At 43.8% G+C, this 22,134-nt stretch overlaps 1 protein-coding gene across 24 annotated transcripts in view; it reads right to left on the bottom strand.

Annotated features, from left to right (window-relative positions):
- Positions 1-22,134, bottom strand: part of KLHL14 (kelch like family member 14) — a 136,579-nt gene that overhangs the window by 4,923 nt on the left and 109,522 nt on the right. For 10 of the 24 annotated variants that reach the window (XR_015703968.1, XR_015703938.1, XR_015703947.1 and 7 more), the window contains 4 exons: positions 21,500-21,753; positions 21,177-21,400; positions 6,630-6,731; positions 1,515-4,935 (listed from right to left, as the gene is read on the bottom strand). The gene's annotated coding sequence lies outside the window, so the exon portion shown is untranslated. The other 14 variants (XR_015703958.1, XR_015703959.1, XR_015703950.1 and 11 more) reach the window with 14 other exon arrangements.

Raw genomic sequence — 22,134 nt, 5'->3', positions numbered from 1 at the left:
CGCCCATCTGCAGGATGTGAGTGAGCAGCTTCTCTTTTTCTAGGCTTCCAGGAAGTTTGTCAGGTTGTCCCTCCTACGGCCTGCAGTCTCTTCACTAAATTTATTGTTACAAATTACCAAATAAGCATTTTGTGACTCTGCAACAAAACTTGAAACATTTTGTAATAAGAATAGGATTCATTTGGAACAACCAGACCTTAAAAATGACGTAGGTGTTAGTTTGGTGGGAGAAGACATCTTTTCAGGGGAAAATGCTAAAATGATTTTTTTGATGCGGGGTTTTTTTGTGTATTTCCAGGATTATATTCATCTTGAAAATTATTATTCGAACTAGGAACTACTGTAAGAGAAAACTGAAAGACAATTATTTAACTATTACTGGCAAAACTGTGTCTTACCATGATAAATTGAGAAAAAAGGGATTAAGGTTTTAACAGAACATGTATGGGAGTATCATAGTCCTGATTCTTTACTCTATTATACCAATTTTATTAGATGGTTAAATAAATTATATTGGCTCAAAACTAGGGAAAGGTCAGGCACTATATTCCTAGCAGAAACATTACTGCAAAACTTCAGAAAATTTTATTTATTTCGAAGGCAAATGAATCTGAGTAGATAAAACAGTTCAGTGCAGGGAATTCAGGCTGGCTCTGCAAAAGGCATGCAGTGCACATTGATACTATTATTTCCTTCATGTTGAGAACGTGCTCAGCTCAACAAGAAAAAATAAATAAACACTTCTTGGGATTTAGATAGTTTATGGGCTGAAAGCCAGAGACAAGCCATGGTATATAGGGCCATGGTATATAGGAGACACAACCACATCGTATGTGTGGGAAGAGCGGTGCAGGCCAGCGCCAAGTGAAGCACAGTGGCCGCATCCAGGCAGGCAGTAGCGGGAGGGATGCTGGGGAGAGGAGAGCTGAGGGAGCAGGAGGCAGTAAGGGCTCTTTGCCCTGGGTTAGTTCAGAGGGACCAGCAAGTGTTATTAAAAAATCCATGTGCTATTAATGCATGTGTTTAGCCATAGTGAAAGCAGTGATTATTTTAGGAGAGATTTGGTACGTCAGTGGCTTAATGAACTGGAGAAGGGAGAATATTTTATGCAGAAAGTACTGCTAGTGGTGGTGGAAGGGGCTGTGAGAATGGGGCAAGTGAGAGACACCGACTGGTTCTGTCATGGCAAAGCCAAGAAATCGAGGCTGATAAACTAGGGAAAACAAGCAGCCATGACAGACAGCTTTGATGGGAAGCTTTTACACACTCTTCACATTGCTTCTTTGTCTAGTAATGGAAACAAAGAGGAAATCATGCAAGCAGTCTGCTTATAGACGAGCCTGAGAACACACAGGCTACATCTGTATCACCTTTAGTAGAAATATCCATATTCAGTTCAAATTCACCAAGCAAAGCTGCTGGAGGAGTAAACCAGCAAAGATGGTCCATCTACCATGTAGGCACTAGCTTACCTCCACTCACTCAGATTTTGGCAGGAGTGAAACCAAACTCACCTACTCACCTGCTTCCTCCCATCTCCGTGTGTCCTGATGCAGCCAGTCCTGCTAGCTCCCATGCTGGATGCTCCTCTTCCTCAGCTGGACTTGGTACTCCAGCCCCGAGGTGGCTGTCACCCCGTCACAGGCAGAGTTGAGGACACAACCCTGCTGCCTGTGGTGGAGCCTTGTTTCTGGAGGAGAGATGCCAGCATCTGCTGGTGACGGCGTTTAATCCTCTGAGTTGATTAGTAAGCTGTATGGCAGCTGGCAGCTTCCCAGAAAGGTCAGCTTTCCAGGGCAGGACTCTTCTTCCAGGCATCAGGGCAGGCTGGATCGATGGGCCGAGGCCAACTGTATGAGGTTTAACAAGGCGCAGTGCCGGGTCCTGCACTTGGGTCACAACAACCCCATGCAATGCTACAGGCTGGGGGAAGAGTGGCTGGAGAGCTGCCTGGCAGAAAAGGACCTGGGGGTGTTTGTCAGCAGCCAGCTGAATATGAGCCAGCAGTGTGCCCAGGTGGCCAAGAAGGCTTGTATCAGAACATCCTGGCTTGTATCAGGAATAGTGTGGCCAGCAGCACCAGGGAAGTGATCGTCCCCCTGTACTCGACACTGGTGAGGCCACACCTCGAGTACTGTGTTCAGTTTTGGGCCCCTCATACAAGAAGGACATGGAGGTGCTGGAGCGTGTCCAGAGGAGGGCAATGAAGCTGGTGAAGGGTCTAGAGCACAAGTCCTATGAGGAGCAGCTGAGGGAGCTGGGGTTGTTTAGCCTGGAGAAGAGGAGGCTGAGGGGAAACCTTATTGCTCTCTACAACTACCCGAAAGGAGGTTGTAGCGAGGTGGGGGTTGGTCTCTTCTCCCAGGTAGCAAGCGATAGGACGAGAGGAAATGGCCTCAAGCTGTGCTAGGGGAGGTTTAGGTTGGATATTAGGAAAAATTTCTTCACCGAAAGGGTAGTCAGGCACTGGAACAGGCTGTCCAGGGAAGTGGTTGAATTCCCATCCCTGGAGGTATTTAAAAGATGTGCAGATGTGGTGCTCGGGGACATGGTTTAGTGGTGGACTTGGCAGTGCTAGGTTAATGGTTGGACTCAGTGATCTTAAAGGTCTTTTCCAACCTAAACGATTCTATGATTCTGCACCCAAGAGCACCCAGCTACCCCCAAACCCAACCCAAAAGGCAACATGAGCACCCATCCTCTTGTTTTTCATCAGGAACAAGTGATGCTGGCAGGGAGGTCCTGGCAAGGAGCCCTCACATTTAGACTGTACCACTCTGCTGTGAAATCGCCTGGTTCCTCTGACCTTCAGATCTGCTGGACCCATCTCCAGTCCCCATCAGTCATGGGGCGCAAAGCTGGGACTGGGCTGGGTGCCCTAAGAGCTGGGGGCTTGGTGGGCCCCTTTTATAAAGGCTCTTACAATTTAAACTCACCATCTCAAATTGCCTTTGTGGTCTTGGTTAGTGAAGGTTACCTGAATCACTGTCCAGAGCAGGGAATAGATTTTAATCCATTTTTCGGTGACTGTTTTCTGATTTAATAGAGGTTGATGGTTTTATACTTGTTTTCACCAGACTTACTGTATTTTCCTACATATCAAAAGCATGCAGAGTTGTGGATAGACCTTTCTTATGTATCATATAAATCTATTTAAGTGAATAAATAAATAAACACTGCCACAATGGAGTAAGAGTGAAAGATTACATTGATGCTATTAGGAGTAGAAATATTTTGGAGGTACCACTATCAAATCATCTGTGAAAATGCCGTATAGGCACATACATACACACACAATACCTACAGACAAAATTTTTTCCTTCGGATAAATGTCAAAAATGCAGACGTCTGTTTTCATTTAAGTACCTGACATATTCTTCAAATCCACACTGTGCTTGGCAGATACCAGAGCATCTTCCATTAATCCTTAAAAGATTTAAATAGCAGTTTATTTATATTTAGCATTCTGAAAGCACAAAAAAGAACAGTAAGAGTATTCGATGCCTAGATCTTATAGACTTCTTCCTAGAAAAGACTGCTACAAGAATAAAGCTAAATCAGTAGTAGCTTAATCTGTTGTAGATAATTTATGTTGCTATCTATCATGTTAACGACTCTAAAACAATGTGCACATTATATTTTTTTCATTTGCAATTTGGGATTCTCAGAATAAGAGATGCAGAGACAAGGATAACCCATGTTTTCCATGAGAGATTCATGGAAACTGAAAAATAAGGTCTTTTAATAGTTCATGATAACTGTTTTTCTTGGCTTAAGTGTAGGTTTTAAAAAATGGTGCTCATTGTTTTGCTTGTAGTTCTTTCATGCATGGACAATCACGCTGATGATGCATTTACTTCAAGTGAATTTTCCAATTGAAAAAGTGCTCTTGAGTAGTTTAAGTGCTATGAATCACCAAAACCTCATCTAAGTCCCATAAAAGCACTGGCTGCAGAAAGGAGCCCTGGAAAGAAGACATATTGGGATTGTATTGCATGATTCAGCTAAACGGAAGTATATTTTGTGAACACAGAAGTTGAAGAACCTGAGAGTTCTGTAAAAATGAAATTATAATCTACTAGAAAGACAGAAGTTAACTCTACTGCAACCCCCCAGTTATATCCCTCAGTTGTTCCTCACTGGTCTGAAGCAGAAATCCTAGACAGGAGAACTTCAGCCCTTGAAACACAGGATTTTTGTGGGCTATATTTCATTCCTCATCTCTTTCTCTACTCTTTATTTCATTGTTGCCTCCCTTCCCAGTTTCCCTTTGCTTAGTCTGACTGTTGGAAGTTATCTTTTTCCTGTTATCATTGCCTGCACCTTCGGGACAACCAGCATTTCTGAGACAATGTCTTATTAGTATGAACAAATGCAATCTATTTATTTCTTATATAATAATATTTCCACTGAAACAACTTTGAGTAATAAGTATTTGTCAGGGAGACATTAGTGATTTTTAAGTTATTATTCAGTTCTTATGTAGTTTTTAATTAAGGCTACCTTTAAAAGCAGATAAAACTACTCAGTAAATCGCAGTATTCAAGCTTTTCCAAGTTGTGAAATGTTTAATAATAATTTCAAAATGTTAAGCTACTGCCTTAGAATTTTTTTTTAATTTGTGATATAATTTAAGGTTATAAGTTTTTAGAAGTAATTTAAATATGCTGAGAGTTTAAAAAAATTTAATGTAGCTTTCTGTATCTTGGATAGTGATGTATTGCCTCAAGTGAGCAATGCAAATGTAGGGGGTCTCCTTGCATCTGGAATTTCTGTCAGGGTCAAAGGCGCAGGGGCCCAGATCCGGTCACAGGCTGCTGAGCCCGTATGGTGCTCCTGTAAGGGCTGAGAGGGTTGCTGTGGTCACGGCATCTTTTCTGCTTGCTGCCACTTATGCAGCTGTAGGTTAGTTGGTGCTGGATCTTCTGTCTTGCCCTGGTGAAGGAAAATAATTTTGCCCACATGCCCACATAAGATGTTTAATATGAGCTAGGGGAGCTTGTACAAGTGGTCTGCGCACCAGAGACAGGGAACACAGCTGAGCCCTGGCCATCAGTGCTGGCAGGCTGCCGTGGCCCTTCCCTGAGTGATCTGGGGGGGATTGTCTCTGGGACAAACTTGTTTTTTAAGAGAAATTAAATTATGCATCTACAAAACATGGGGGTTTGTTTCTTCTATCTCATCACCTCCAGCATCCATTGACGTGCAGCATCTTGTCCCTGCCATCAGTTTGTTTACCTTATTGCAGCCTTTCAGTACTTAAAGGAGGCCTACAAGAAAGATGGGGACAGTCTTTTTAGCAGGCCTGCTGCGACAGGACAAGGGGTAATGGTTTTAAACTAAAAAAGGGTGGATTCAGACTAGATACAAGAAAGAAATTTTTTACGATGAGGGCGGTGAAACACTGAACAGGTTCACCAGAGAGGTGGTAGATGCCCCATCCTTGGAAACATTCAAGGCCAGGCTGGATGGGGCTCTGAGCAACCTGATCTAGTTGTAGGTGTCCCTGCCCATTGCAGGGGGGATGGACTAGATGAGCTTTAAAGGTCCTTCCATCCCAAAGCATTGATTCTGATTCTTTCCTTGGGAATCTGGAGTAAGAGTGCCTGAAATGTGCTTTTAGGGTAGAAGATACCGGAGAAAATTTAATGGTTTATCCCATGTTTTTGTTTTTGGTGACATCATTGATTCACAAGCCAGTTAGCCTTACATTGGAGATTAGCATTCTCATGCTGTTCTTTGAAGTAAAACACTTTGTGAAGGTGAAATGTAATTAAGTCGTTCACACCCTCTGATGAACTGTTAGAACAGTAACTGTAGAACAAGCAGGAATAAATAAATAGTTTTTTGGCCTCTACAGCTTCCTAAGCAACATGGATGATATCTTCCTCACCAAAAAAAAGTAAAAAATTATTGGGGGAGGTGTGGAGGGGAAGGGAGCTATACGAACATGAATGTTTAGTACCCATTGAAGAGAGACGTAACAGAGGATGCATTTGTGCCACAAAGGTATGAAATGATCAATGCTCAGTTCTAACTCAACCTAATGCTCTTAAAGACGTGCCTCCCTTAAGTAAAAGCTCTGTTTTAAATCAAGAACATTTTCTTTGATTTACAGTTAAAACAAATCAAACTTCCATCCAGGTACACACACGCAAAGGTGAAAGAGTGATTGGGCACATCATTTGAAATATTGATCAAGCAATTGAATGTCATTTGGAGAGACGGTAAAAAAGTGTTGAGAAAGGCCCACGTGCCTTGTTTAGTGAAACAGACTCCTGCAGCAGGACACAGAGGTTGTGCACTTGCATGACAAACTCACTTCCCCTTCTAACAGAAAGGAAATAATTAATTTTGCATTTCTAAAATGTGTCCATTTGCAGTTTGCCTGGAAACTTTTAATATTGCTACAGAACAATCCAACAGTGTCAAACTGGCACTTTCTCAGGGAGCACCATTCTCCTCAATATTATTTTTGTTAACCTTCTCTGGTTATTTGTACCCCAGAAATTTCGAAGTCACTGCTAGGACTTTTTAAAGGAGTATGGCCAAGGGAGCTGATGATGTGCTGCCCAGTCACACGCAGAGCTTCTGGTTCCCCATATGCTACTCTGTACAACTCTACTTACCCTGTTTTCACAGCGGCCTCATCCATCATCTCCCACACCGTTTCTGGGGTTTCCACCTTGCTTATCTCTCCAACATTGTGCTTTACAAGGCATAGGTAGGACCTGGTGTAAGGGGAGGACCAAAGAGATGAGAAAAGCCAGGATGGGGGACATGAGGACTGGTGAGAGAGAAAATTGAAGCAGTGAAACTTGACTCTTCTGTCCTTTACAGACTACAGTTGTTTGTGCTGGGGGCATGACTTTTCTTAAATTAAATCAAAATCTGAGAAGTGACCTGCCTCAAAGACAGCTTGGTTGAAATTTGAAGTTTGCGGTTGTTTTGGTTGAGGAACAAAATTACTTCAGCCTACTGCAGGCTGTGGCTAACCAAAGCAGAGCTGAGAAGTTGACGGTGGTGCTGTGGTTGTGGTGAGTGAGGCAACTGTGGCTGTAGTTTATCCACAAGTGTTAGCCTCGATATTTTCTCTGAAATAAGGATAGTTAGCACTGAGGGAGTGCTCCAAAGCTCTTCTGGAGCCATTGATCACGCATATTACAAAGCACATAGGAGTGTGCCAGCTTAAAAGAGTGATGACCGGTGAAGTTGACCAAATCTCATCTTCAGAAGAAGCTAGAGATGAAAACGAGTAATGAAATGTGTGGCAGATAAGTTACATGGGATAAGCCTGGAAAATGATAAACCTAATGCTTATCTTCAGAAAGCAGGGAAAGGAATAGCTGGAGACTTATGGAACAAATAATCAAACTAGCTGCAAGGACAAATTGGATTTGTCAAGTACAAATTGTATTAAACTAGCCTAATTTCCTTCTATGACAGGATAACAGGCCTTGTGGATTAGGGAGGAAGGAATAGAGTGCATGAATCATGACTTCGGGGAGGCTTTTGTCACGGTTACATGTGGAATCCCCATGAGCAAGTAAGGGAAATATGGTCTAGATAAGTAAGTCTGAAACCATTTCAAAAACTAAAGGGAATAATTAGTAGATCACTGTCACACTGGAGCATGTTTCAAGGGGTAATGTCCCAGAGGTCTGTCATGGACCTGGTAATACTGAGTGTTGAATATTCATTCAGAGTAAATTTCAGTAACAACATTGCTGATGAAATAAAGAGCATATTTGTTAAATTTGCAGAAGACACCAAACTGAGAGAGCTGCAAGCACTTTGAAAGGCAGAATTGGGATCCCTACTCTACCTGGTATCTTGGAGAAAGCCATGAGAACAAAATACTGTGCAAGTTCATAAGGAAAAGCCCTACACTCAGCAAGGAAAATCTGCACTCCAAAACCCACAAAACTGGGAATAGCTGAAAAGGCATAAAAGTCAGGGAGAACATCTGGAAGTTATAGTGAATATGAGTTAATGATATGACAAAAAGGTAAACATTGTACTGGACTGTATAAAAAAATTTACTTTGTCTGCAACGTACATGAGTTTTCTTCCTCTGCTCAGTGCGTGGTGTTCAGTTGGAGAACGGTGTCCAGTTCTGAACACTTTAAGCACTTAAAGAAAGATGCGGGTGAAGTAAGGTGGATCTGGCCATTTTCTTTGTTCTCTAAACTCTTTGGCAAGATTAAAGGAACTGGGCTTGTTTGATCTAAAGAAGAGAGAAATTAAAGCAGACAGATTAACCATCTTCAAAAACATAAATGGTAAAGAAGGCAGGAATAACCTCAAAGAGGACAATAACCTGTTAACAGGCAGTAAGGAGTCTATGTTGCATCAGGAGAGGTTTAGTTTAGATATTAGGAAATGTCTGAGAGCAACAACAATGAGGCACTATTATGGGTTATCTAGGCAGATGCTGGCATCTTCATTGTCAGGGTCAGGATCTGGTTAGCAAGCATTCCTCAGGAAAGATTAGGTATAGCTGATGAGTGGATAGATGGTCCTTCTAAGTCCCTTCCTCTTTATGGTGACTCTATGTATGTGTTGGATTAAACATCAGCATGACAAAAGAAACTCAAACCAGTCTTCAGCCACTGGATGTGATAATAGGATTTCAGTATCAGAACATCAATGTTGTAAGTAAGTTCCTGTCCTCGGTGAAGCAGAGCGGGAACTGGCCCTTTGCATAGGCAGTGTAGGCATCTGGCTAAACTATCAGATCACTGAGTCCAGCAAAACAGCACAGTCCTGCTCTCTGTGCTGCTTGCTCCGGAGTCCAGAAAGCCAGGCTGCAGAGGGCAAGATAGCTAGACTGAGCTCGTGCTGGGGTGAAGGACCCTTCCCAGGAGCATCATCTCTGTCCTCTGGAAGAAGAGGGGAGTCTCAACACCTTGGCTCCAATCCAGCACTGTCCTTTTCTTTCCTTTTGCTTTTTCCAAGGCAGGAGTAGAAATATGCTTGTATGTTGCCCACCCTGTTAAGAAGCCTGTGCCAGTTTTGCAGAAGAGGGAGATACCATTCCCAATAAACTTTCACTCTGTGACTTTCTCAACAGCCAAATTTTTAGCAATTCTTTGGCTAAAGTCACCTTTGTCTGGGGAATACAGACATCGCAGAAGAGAATTTGAGGATGTATAAAGTCCTTCCTGTGTTATAAGCCAACTAGATTGTGAATTGAAGATAATTGGATGCACTGATATAATAAGCTAAAGACCCATGTGTCAATTAATAATTCTAAATAAAGTTCTAATTCAATATTTTTTGGTAATGTCACACTAAATGTAATAGAAGAGAAGAATGTCTTCTTTCTCAGCTTTTCACAGATGAGTTAGACTAACCCTGCAAACTCCTGGCTGCGTGCTTAGCCTGACTTCAGCAGGGCTATTGGCAAGTATGTGAATTTAAGCAGATGGATAGGATTTACAAGAGGCACTAACTGGTATCAGGTCAGTAAAACCAACACATTCTTGTACCATGTGATGTGCCAACAGTCATATAACTGCACAGTCCCTTTGCATTCCTCCATTTTGATCAGAGTTGCAGGTATGCAGAGGTGCAAGTCTTCGTAAGTACAGTAAAATTCTTTCTTGAAGTCTAGGATCACTGAGCACCTCTTGTCATTATAAGTGGAAGCTTTTCAACAGAGTTCCCTCCTGTCTTCTGGAGCCAGAAACGTGGTACATGTAATGCAATAATATGGGACTCCTTGGGACAGAGGTATACAGCAAGGAATAAAAAAGCCTCTGAACCTTTGTGGTTTTTGAAGGACCTATTTGGTGACTGAAGATTTCAGGTCTTCACTAAAGCTTTTGATAATACTTCTAACATCAAAACTCTCTCAGAAAGATGGATGTATAATGGATCAATAAGAGGAATGATTTTTGCATTGCCAACCTGTTCTTTGCAGTCACATGTTAAAGATGAAGTGGAGATATTTTCTGTCAATCTATGGCTTTTGAGAAATTACTTAGCCTCCATGCAGTCACTTATCTTTCTTGCTATCCTATCATTAATAATTATATATAAATAATATAGATGCTTCTTTCATGCAAAAAGAAACCCCAATAGCATGTTAAGGCTCTCCAGGCTTCAGTTCCAATCTTCTGTCATTTTCTGTGCTCTGTAAATAAATTCTGCTCCCCGTAAAGGCAAGGTTGAACACATACAGGTCACAAGTCAAAAATGGTCTGAGGTCCATGCTTCTGGCACTTGGACAGCATTTCAGCAGGCACAGATCTGCAGCACTGAATGGCATGTGCTAAATTCCTAATCATCTATGGTGGTCTACAGATATGACAGACACAGACTGCAGAAAGAAATTATACCTTTTTTTTTCTTGGAGGAACTGATATAGCTGGAAAAATAGCCAAGTTTTCAGGCACAAACTTTTCTGCAGACAGAAAAAGCTAGAAAGCTTGTCATGTTTTTACAGCCAAATCAGCAGGTCTAACCAAAGACATCACCTCTCCTGACAGATTTGCTTCATGGCAGCCTGGATGGCAGGACTCATCAGTGCTTGCTGGTGGTGTGTGCCAGGGCTGCGCCGGCACCCACTCTGGGAGCCTCCATGGGGACTGCAGTCCCCCCAGACACGGTGGGAGCAGGGGCAGGGAGGTGGCAGCAGGAGCTGAGGGAGGAGAGGAGGGGAAAAACCTCACCATTTGCCCCCACAAAGCCCACCTCTACTCTGCAAACCCCTGTCAGGCTTTAATTTCCCCTCAGCGCTCAGGCACCCCAGCTTTGCCCCTAGTTCGGACAATGTCCCTGCCATCTCTACCTGACCAGCCTTCAGCCCCATTGCTCTTCTTCCATCTTTCTGGCAAGCCCACTCACCACCCCAGCAGCAGTGGTCACCCAGCAGCTGCCTGCTCTGCGGGTACCCATTAGCAGCCATCGCCTGCCACAGTCACCAAAGATGAGAAAGGAGAAACGCCACAGCTCTTCACTGAGCACAGGTTCAAAGCTCTTCTTTCCAGGGAAATGCTTACTGAATCAAAGTCTCAAACAGGAGAGAGAAATTACAGCAGAATAAATCATATTACTGCAAGATTGGTTCAAAAGTGCTGAGAGGCAACACAAAATACGAACATTCCTTCTTAACACTAAAATAAGGGATTTAATATTACAGAAGGAGCCTAAGGAACTATTTAAACAAACGGGAAAAGGTTTTAAGTCACCTGCTACTTTTGCAGCCTTGGTGACTTTACCTTCTGAACAGTTTGTTCAAGTCCAGAAGCACTTCAGGTCCTGCATTAACTAAACTGTATTTCCACAAAATATGGCCTAAGAACTCCTTTTTTGACCTCCTTTATATATTTACTTAGACTTGAACTTGTGCTAAATGTGGAACTGTGAGATTTTTAAATGCTGAGTCAAGCTCATAATGAGGAAAATAACAGAAGTCATGGGAGGAAGAGTCCTTTCTATAGTTCCTTTGCAGTAAAACAACTTACGGTAAAGACTAGGGGTAAATGGTAAAGAGGATGTAGAACTGCTGTTTTGTGGTGTGGCTGTATGGGGGACGATGCAGCTGGTGCATACAGAGGCCCTGTTTCACCCTGGAGCTGCTTCTGCCTCTGTCTTTCCCTGGGCACTGGTCTGGGGTCATGGTGCCTGTACGAAAGCATCAATTTCTACAGCAAGCTGGTGTCCGGGGAGTGAGGCATTTCACAAGGCAGTGCTGGTGCTCCAGCAGCCGTACACCCTGGGGACTGATTTTGTGGAGCAAAAAGAGTTGTCCTGTGCCCAGAGAAAGGGCTTTGCCTCGCACACACCAGCTCAGCACCCTAGCTGGTGCCTAGGTCCTTTTATTCAGGAAGCCAAAGCAATATTGCCCTCCACTGGTCCCGAAACTAGTTTAGCTGCTAATGTGAGTTGGACAAAATCGATGTCGGTACCATCAGGGACACTTTGAAACCAAGACTCGGATTCCTGAGACGTGTTGGTGTTGTTCCATCTGTGCTAGGATCTCTTGCTTTTCAGCCTCAGCTGCAGCAGAGACAGTCATTATGAGTGGCGGCGGCGTGACTGCGCAGTGGGAGGGGTGTACGAGCGGTGTCGCCTCCTGCGGGGACCAGTGCTCTGCCGGGGATTTTTGGTCAGGGGATCTGCCGCTCAGTTTTCACTCAAAGCAGACAGAAACTCCACTCAGTGTGAGCTCTGGCATTGTCCAACGTAAGCCTCCCTAGTGAATGGATTTGCTGTCGTCAAACAGTGACGTTCCCATCAGGTAAAACCTGCAGGGCCACTAAACATTTCTGGTTTCTAAAGCTTGCAATATTAATTCTATTTCTATTATGTCTGCTGATTCTCACCACTGGCTGAGGAAGAGGCGAGGAGTCCTACTTACAAAACCTCCGGGCACACCCTGAAGGCACTGGTGCTGGCTCCAAGGTACCGAACGAAGCCAGCATCACTCGAAAAACCCAACCAAACACCAGCATCCAACAGCTCTTCGCTAACAGCAAGAGAGATTAAATACTTCCCGTCACGCTTTGAGGGCGGTCCGAGGGCCATGCAGGCAGCACTGGTCTCCACAGGCTGCAAGTTTATTCCTTGGGAGTGTGGTGTGAAGGTGTGTGGCACCAGCGGGTTTCACCTGCATGCTGGTGACACGGAGGAAGTGTGTTAGATGATAGGTATCTCCCGTATGGTGAGCAGCAGTGAAATGATTAACTGTCCTGGCATTTAAGTGACCATAATTAGGCTTCCCATGAACAGCCCTTTGAGATAAATTCACACCTATCTGGGTCCTACATTTTTTCAGCCTATTTGGGGCAGGCTGAAATTAGGTGTGTAAATCTCCTTGAGCACCTTGGGCACTCTGCAGTTGTCTTAAGGAGCTGTGGCAGCCACTGGCTTGGCCTCCCTAGTTCAGTCTTTTGACCTGCTGTTCCCAGCATCACCTCCATGAATGAAAATATTCCTGGTTTGCAAGGCATGCTTCCCGGAAAATTACTTTTCTAAGGACCCACAAATCTTACTCCTCTCCGAGTACGGCTTGATACACCTAGAAGAGCTGTGGGAAATAAGTCCAAGACCACCATGGTTGGTTGAAGTACAAAAGATTTTAATATCGATACACTTATTGTGACTTATCGTATGTAAGAAAAACAACTTTAATTTCCACCATCAGTTTCTTTCAATGAAGTTGGAAGAGGTACGTCATAGCAGCTCGGATGCCAGAGACGTTTCTTGCAGAGTTAAGGACTTAATTTTAGAATAATTTCCAGTAAGTCACCAGGAAAGATTATGGGCTGAGGGTTTTTTCAGGATATTAAGAATTATATCGCCCCTTCCAGCGCTATCTGTAAATCCTGTGCTGGTGTGATAAATAACCCCACAGTTACCAAAAGACGGGGAGCGACCGATGTCCTTGCAAACTAGAAGAGGTCTGTTTTCCAGACAGCGAGGTAGTGAGAGCTACAGTTGTTGTTCTAATGTTGTTAATGGGCAACAGTATGCTAATTAGTCAGATTAACTAAGCGGGTGAGTCATGCACTAACCCTTCTTGAAAGAAAGTGCCCATTTTGAGATGCTAAATGAGAACATAAATGCAATCAGGCATAGAATTCTTGAAAGATAAGACAAGAGCAGACCTGCTTGTTAATGGAGCCAGTGAAATTAATTCTGCTTTGGAAAGGGGTGCACTTTTTCATATTCAGGGTTCATTTTAATGGGGAAGGGTTCAAAACCTTCAGATCTATACAGTGCATTTCACTCAGGTCTAAGTAGCTTTAATGACCTAACATTACAAAGATATTTCTGATATTCTCTGCTATGTTTGCACCTTTGGAAAGACTTCTTTCTTTTTTTTTTTTTAATTAGAGGCATTCAGATGTTTCAAATGAAGACAAAACTATAATATTCTGAAAAAACACAAAGCCCTCTCATCTATAATTGATGGGAAAGTATTAAAAATGTTTATTGTGAATGCTCAAGCTCTTATACTGAAAAACTACAGTCTCCCCACATTTGAGAAGTCAGCATCAATGCTCACAGGGACCACAGATGTGGTCTTGCTGTGGTCCTGGGAGTCACCGCTGAGGGTGAGGAAAGGAGTGTCGGGTGCCCTGCTGTGGAGAAGATCGGCGCCGTTTTTTGGTGTGTGCGATCCCTTCCTTTCATGGTGGCCACCTGCTTTATGCGTGTTTGCCTATTTTAACCTTTTTCTCTTCAGCACTCCTAACGGTGTAGGCATGAAGGAAAGGCAGAAGTGGTGCTAGCAGCCATCACACACCGTCTGGGGTACTTTGGGTCCTGAGCTAAACACGGCTCAGACAGGCAGGCAGCCCCAGTCTCTGGTCTGAAATCCCTGTCAGCTTTTCAAGTGCCTGACATGGTGAGAGGAGGAAGCATCAGGCCTGGTTGCTCGTAGCTGTTCAACGGTGTTTGCTTGTGCCAGCACCTCCAGCAGTCCTTCAGGCACCATGGGGCTTGCAGACGCACGCCGCTGGGGACGAAAGCCTCGTCTCCATGCGTGTGTAAGCCAGCGAGGAGGTCAGGCGGCCCTGCAGGCCTGAAGCTGGGCAGAAGCTCTGAGGGAACGATGAAGAAGCCTGGGGGGGGGGTTCTGTGGTCTCAGGACCTCATGAAAAAATACAGGCCTTTACCGCGACTGCCCTTGGGCACTGAATTCACCATGAAAATATTCTACCTCATGCTTGTTTTTGAACATGCTCTGTTGACTCATCATTTGCCAGAACTAGTCTTTTTTCTTAAAGATTTCCGACCCTTCCAGTCTGATTTCAAGGCAGCTGCTTGGCAGTAGGACTGCTAGAGGTGCTGGCACTGCTCATCTGCCTTCTTTTCTAACCCAAAATCTTTCCAGTGCCACTGCAATGGCCACCGTTTTCCACCCCAAAGGTGGCTGCACTTCGATGATTGGTGAAGTGATCCCTATATATATTTGCAATTCTCTGAAGTGCCTTGAGGCTTGCAGAAGGCACTATATAAATCAATTAATAACAATATCAGAGGTCAGTCAGCCAATAAGAATACAATTTAGTTTAATGAGAGATAAATAAGAGAGAGAGTGAGAGGGGAAGGGAGCTACAAGGCTCCCTACTCGGTGCTAGGCTCTACATACGCCAGCTCCTCGCTTTATCGTAGTGATCACCAGAAACACAGAAGCTAATTGTGTCATTGCCATTTCTTAGTCCAGTGTTATATCTATTACTGGTTTTGATGTCTTACTCAGCTCTGTACCAGTATGATTTTAGGAAGAGTGTACATTATTTTCATGAAAACAAATATGAGCATGAGGAAGCATTTTTCCCTTGCGTGCAATTCCTACTAAAGAATTTACATTCTTCTAATTTACTGGTTTACTGCACCACTTAGTGCACTCCTGAGATGTGCAGAATGTCCTTGCAGTTAAGAATGTGCAGATGAAATTTACCCTTTTTGCACTGAATCACTCACTCTTCCCTTGGAAGTCACCATGCTCTTTCCTCCCTCTAAATCTCCTTTAACCACTCTAATAAAAGAATAGATTATTCTGCATTAGTTATAAAATAGAACCAAACCGTGTAGTTGGCAGTTTATTTGGATTTTAGGGTAGTTATATATTTTTGTGACCAGTCTGGTACTAAACAGGTGAATGAAAAGACATTGTTTTACATTTGATTCTTCCTATTATATGGGACTGTGGATGTAGGAATGAAAATTCTCCATTGTAGCCCTAGACAGAAAGCTCGGCTACATCATCCTAATCAAAGCTGTATTTGGTAAGTTGTCAGATGATGCAGAGGACACAGGGAGATAACCCCAAGTGGGGTAAGACAGGGGATGGGGGAGGCCTGCGTGGCAAAACGAGGAGGCGTTTCGTGTTTGTGCCACACTGGTACACAAGCTGCACAGCCTGTCGCTGTGTCCGTGTCCACGTGAACCTGTTGGGATGCGCTGGATGATGCCTGAGGCCCAGCTGCCCTGATTGTGCAGCCTGAAGAGCTGTTAGGGAAGGCGGCAGCTCCTGTCCAGCCCTTGCACATGTCCTTTCTGGGTGTCCAGAGGGAGCTTGTGCATTGGTATGGGTGCTGAGAAATGTTCCAAGGCTCAGTATTACAGAGACAGCCGTTAGCACCAGAGCATGAAACATGTATCTAAAGCAGAATAAAGCAGTATGAAACACTCTTGGTGAGCAAGCCCATAGCTGTAGGGCAAGGCTGACTTGGGCTAAAATTTGACACAGTTTAGTGTAGCATCATTACATGCAGAATCAGCTCACCTGGTTATTCCTAGAAACTTTTTTTTAGCTCTGTCTGCATGCACTGCATGTCTCTTTGTCTGGCAGTTGCCTACATCGTGCTCTACCAGGGTACTTGTTCAGACCGCAAGCCACGTGGCCATGGCAAAAGGAGGCAGAACAGACCTTCCTAAAGCTCTTTGACAAAAGCCAAAGCCAAACGGAGCTGACTTCACGCACATCCGCACTTCTGAGGTTGCATCCCCCCAAAATTCCACTTACATTTTTGAGTCCTTTCACGTGCCTCGAAACAGCAGCCTGTGCAAATCTGGGGCTGTCTGCTTCACACTTAGGTAATCCACTTGCAGCAACTCAGATCTGGACATGAAAACATTGCTTCTGCAAGGGGGGCTGCTCTTTGTTCTCTCTCCCCCATGCCAAAAAAAGCCAGCCCTGAACACTGTGACAAAGGATTAGCCCAAGCTGAGGCCAGGCTGCAATGTAAATAGCCAGGCAGAGAACAGAATGGCTTCTTTTATCAAACTTAACATCCCAAAGCTCTACTGATTTCATTGTCATTATGGTGGTGATTAATTTGACCCAGAGTACTGCCACCCACTGTTAAAGCCTTCGCTGCATCTCTGTTGATAGCTCTCATGACAGAGATTACAGTCTGCCACTGCGTTGTCCATAATTAGTACTTGTCAAAATGAGATTTGCCTATGGTAGCCCACTGTCCATGATAAACCCATTCAAAATTAAACATGCTTTGGAAAATAGAAGACAGTTCATCCCCTAATTGGAACCAATGAGCACAGAATGAAGACTCTCTTTCTCATCTATTAAGTGTTGTTCCAGGTCTAAAAAACGGTTTTGTGAGTCCTCTCCATAACTATCGATAACTGTCCTCTGGTGAAGTATGAGGGTGCCGATTCTGTTCTGCAGCTGGGTCCTAAAATGTTTGCACGGTTAATTCCCTAAAACAGCACAGTTTAATCGCTTCATCTGAAACAGGGCCGGAGTCAGGGCACGGTGACAGTCCCTGCCGCCTGGCTGATGCCAGCACCGCTGCCTGGGAAGGCAAGGGCTGGGCACAGCCCGGGGAATACCTTGTGCCGGGGGGGAACCCGGGGAAGCGTTTGGATGAGTCGTCACACATTTCCAGGGAATGGAGGAGAGAGGAGGGAGTGAAGCCACACAGCCTGTGGCCTGCCTGATGGGCTAGCATAGAAATGAGAGGTTTATAGTGACCGTGTAGGCTAGTCCGAGACTTCACTCACCGACATTTCAGGCTGGACTAGACATGGAGTCTAATATACAATTCACTTTGCAGGCCAAGGCTACAACCCTTTTTTTCCCCACTGTAAGAGTAATGGCTGGTGTTATTGCAACCCTGAATGCAAAGACTCAGGATCCACATCCAGTATCGCTAAGAATCACAACAAAAGGTTTTCTGACTAAACTCTGAACTACAGGGCCAGGGATGGACACAGAGGTGGTAAATGCACTCAGAATATGTAACCACGCTGGAACCAACTGAAGTTGATGTCCAATGACATTTTTCACAGGAGAAACAGGAGAGCTGGTGTTTTTGTGATCAGAAGCATGAATACATATAGCTATGAAAATTGTTCTCGCTTGAGCCACCATCTAAAAACAAGAGGAGGGCATCCAAAGCATGACACCCTTGTGCTAGTCAGAATAGACCACTGTTGGAGAAATGTTGTATCTTTTCATTTCAGGTACTGGCAGTGCTCAGTAGCTCTTAAAACCAGTGGGATATGTCACGACAAAAGTGAAGGCTTGGAGAATAATTCACAAGAGGTGGTGGTGCACCAGACATAATTCTTCACAAATGTCTTTCATTTTATTCCACTAAAAGAAGTAAAAGAGCTTAAAAGACAACAGTATTTTTTCCTGAGTGCCCAGCCACTGATAAAAGTGCCACACTTTCCTACAGCAGGTTAATTAATCTTTACGCAGTCCTGTATGTAAACTCCATTCACTAAAGCTTCTTGGATTGGACTCTGCACCTGAATCCTGCACAGCCAGATTATGGCTTTCATCCTCATCTTCAGTGCAAGTGCTGTTAAGAAGAGGATGCTTCATCTTGAATAGTGCCAAAATATCAGTCTGATCAGCTCGGACCTGGACAAGTTACAGGGAGGCTTACTGATGAAGGGAAGACCTCATTGCAAAGCTTCACTCCTTTGCAACCCTGGACTGCCTTACTGCAAGTTAGACGGAACTGGTCTTCTCTGCCCTGCTCAATGCGCAGCTGAAGATGTGGGCCAGCTGGAGGTCAGCTAAAAAGGGAAAAATCAGACTGCTGGTAGATGTAAAATCCATAGTCAGGGAGGAGAGACTGAGTCACAGGCCTAGAGAAGAGTGAAGACTGGTTTTGGGTTTGCAAAAAAAAGTTTTTTAGGTTTGCAAAAAAAAGCTGCTGCAAAAAGAGTGCGAATAAAGAGTTCTCTTTATCCACTGAGAGCAGGAGAAGGAAAAGCAGCTTTGAAGGCTGTCATTTGTGAAAGTTTTAGATTATTTAATTGTGGACTTAAATTTTTGGAAAATATTTGTTTTCTCTTTTAGGTTCTTCCTGGAATCATCTCTTTAAACTAATGAGACATTTAAGCTAGACATTAGGAAGCATTTTCTAATGATGACGATGACTACATCCCGTCACACATCACTACGAAGGTTAGGCGAGTCAGCAGACGTCTGCTGGGAGCGCGCTGGGCATCGCCCACCCCGCTGCGGCGTGGGGGAGGCAGGGGATGACCTCGGCAAGACCCAGTCAGTCCTGTTCCCTATCACTCCGGCAAGCCTGAAGATTTACTTTCACCCTGAAGGTAATCAGTCAGTCGTGATTTTGACCTACAGTTTAATGTGCTCTCTTGCTGTAGTTACAGACATCCTCTTTCTGGTTATGCTCCCTGCTGTGACTAATGGCATCTTTGCCATTAAAGAGGTGTTTTTTAAAGAAAAACATCCAAGTTTCAGTGCTGTTATTGAGTTTACAGTTTTAGAAAAAACAACAGCACAGCAGTCCTTGCTATGGCCTCTGAACTTGACATTTTTCGGGTGCAAATGCCTATGTGTGTATTTATGCACCTTTCTCAAAACCCCTAAATACACAGGAAGCCACAATTTTTCTGTTACTGTTTATGCAATGGATCATCAGTCTCGGTATTCACTATTCACAGTGAAGGATGTTTAAAGTTCACTTACTCCATTCACACAAAATATTCTTGATCAGCCAAAGTTTTTTGAAAACTGAATTGTTTTGCACAAATGCAAACAAAAATGGAAATGAGTTTGCAAAGAATCGGGAACTGAATACCACACAAGATACTGAGATACGAAGGAAGCTTTACAAATACGATTCTGCAAGTGTGGTTTTCTGGAAGATGTTTAAGGATGGTATGAGGAACCATTTCTTAAAGATAAAACCATAAGGATTTTAAAGATATTTTGCAAAATACCTCAACCGTTAATAATATTCCTTTTGAAAACACTGCAATGACTGAAGGCAGTTCTCCAAACTGAAGAACAAGTTTTTAGATTAAGTGATGAGACCACTTTAATTAAATTCAATTGATTTTTTTGTGTGTGTGTGGATGCTGAAGACAAATTTGGGAAAGTGCTGCATTTGTTTAAATCTCCTTCTCTTGTTTTAGCTTTCTAAATAGGTTCCCTGTATTTGTTCACCTCTAAGCCCAATTAAATTCAAGGGCAGCAGATCACAAAAGCTAATGCTACTTGACCAAAATTTATAGTCTGTGTGGCAAGAAAATCAGCAGAAAGTAGCTCAAGTTTTGCTTTTCTTTGCTAGGTAAGACTGCAGATGTCATCTGGATGCTAATTGGAGTCATTGTACGATCGTGTTAGATGCCCTGTTCTCATTCAATATTGTGGCAGGTAACATAGTACCTGTGTTCTTCAAGAAAGGATCAATGACACAAACGTAGTTTGCTGCTGCAGGGAGAAAACAGACAATTAGAAAATCACTATTTGTATTCAATCTCTGTTTACACTGGTTGACCACATCTCGTGCAAGCACGCATTTCTCTCTAGCTTCAGAAATACACAAATATATCAGCACCAGAAGTCTCCTCTCGTTTTACTTTGCAATTCAGGAATGCTTTATTAATCAACGCAAGATGCATTCATTGAACTGGATTAATCCTGCATAAGTAATTTTGAAATTTCCTGCTGAAGTTATTTTTCATTTCTGGGAACAAATCATTTATTTGGATTTTCATATATCAGGATCACAGAGATTTGCCACAGTGAGATTTTAATTTTAGTTACATCTGAGCTGGCTTATATATTAGGGCACATAGTTTTGCATGAGAGCATCTTCTAAAATCTGTAATTGGTGTGGAACACTGACATTCTCAGAATACATCTGACAAGGTCCAGAGAATTAGGTTCAGTTTCGCTGATCAACATCTATGCTGCAGATTAACTGAATCTTTTCTGGCATTACAAGCCCTCCAGAATTCATTAGTGTACTTTCCCTTCCCGTAACCACTCTGACCTCCAGGGCCGCTGTTGCTGCTTCCTTGGTCTGGGCCTGAGAGGCTGAAACACTGGCTCTTTTCCGCTGCCGCACTAACAGAAATGAGAACGTGTATCTTAAACTGCTCAGGAGTGTGTATGTTTGCAGTTACCGTCTTGGCCTCTTTAGCACTCTTTGGGATTTCTGCCTCCTCTGTCTGTACCCGAAAAACTCCATTTAAATTGGAACATGGTCTGTCCCTTAAAAGCAAGAGAACTAGAGTACTATATTGGCCAGTGATTATAGTACAATACAAACCGGTACATATAATGAGGTTTGGCACGGATTTTTCTCAGAAATTGGCTCACAGATGCAGCTAGCAGAGTAAATCATTGTATTAAAAGCGGGAAGGGGGACAAACACATGAAGGAAAGCAATGCCAGCTTTTGGGAGGTGAGGGCACAGTACCTTTGCAGGCAGTGCTATAGTCAACGAAAAGCGTATTTCTGATAGGCCACCTTTGCCCTCCTTAAGGGCATGCCTGTGGGTTGCAAGTCAGCAGCAGCCCAGCCTTCTTACGCTTCTCGGGCAGTGGATGGGACCACGGCTCAGGACCAGGGAAATAGCTCCATTCACTGGGCTGTTGTTGTCCAGGCCCAGCTCCGCAGAAGTACCGAGGCAAGTTTGTCATGCTGAGGGCAAAGAGGAGGTTAATGTTTGGCAGGAAGGACAAGCAGAGAAGGAGAAGGGAGGAACAGTCCAGGTGTCCAACTCCCAAAGATGACTCTCACCTGTGAATCAGAAGCGGAGAAGATGCTTCCCTCCAGCCCAGTGGGGACCGGGACTTGCGACACATCTGCTCTTCCTCTGCTTCTCGCCACCAGCGGCAGCTCTCCTCCCTTGCCACAGGTGCCGGCTGTAGTTGGGTCCTTGCTGCAGCCCAGGCGCTGCAGAGAGGTGCTGCTGGGCATCTCTCTTGAAAGCTTGAACACTGCAACACCTAAGTACTCTGCTGATTTGATCCTTCTGCTTGACAGCTAGACCACTGTAAAGGATTAACGGAAGAAAATAGGAGCAGTAGCATCACCAAGTCCTTGTTTAGTTTCATGTTTATTTCATGTCCTCTTTTATTGCATTTTCTGGTGTTTCTCTTCTGCTCTTTGTATCGCCTCTCCTGTCATTTCTTTCCAGGCTTGCGCTGATGTGTGCTTCTCAGCAACCATCTTTGCCTTCCTCATTACTCCAGCCCTTACTTTCAAGTACTTTTACAAGAACGTCCCGCTTTCTCCTCTCGCAGGCTCTCGTTTTCTATTTTTTCCTTTCGTTCTTACCTCTTCTTTCTCGCTTCGTTCCCTTCCTTTCTAAATCATATCTCTGCCCACTGCTTCCAGCTTCTCCTCTTCTTCTTCTCCTACATTACTTTAAA

This window comes from Nipponia nippon, unplaced genomic scaffold (assembly GCF_047370975.1).
Source record: "Nipponia nippon isolate SJK-2023a ecotype South Korea unplaced genomic scaffold, ASM4737097v1 scaffold_1, whole genome shotgun sequence".
Lineage (NCBI taxonomy): Eukaryota > Metazoa > Chordata > Aves > Pelecaniformes > Threskiornithidae > Nipponia > Nipponia nippon.
This window is presented reverse-complemented; position numbering and strand designations above follow the sequence as displayed.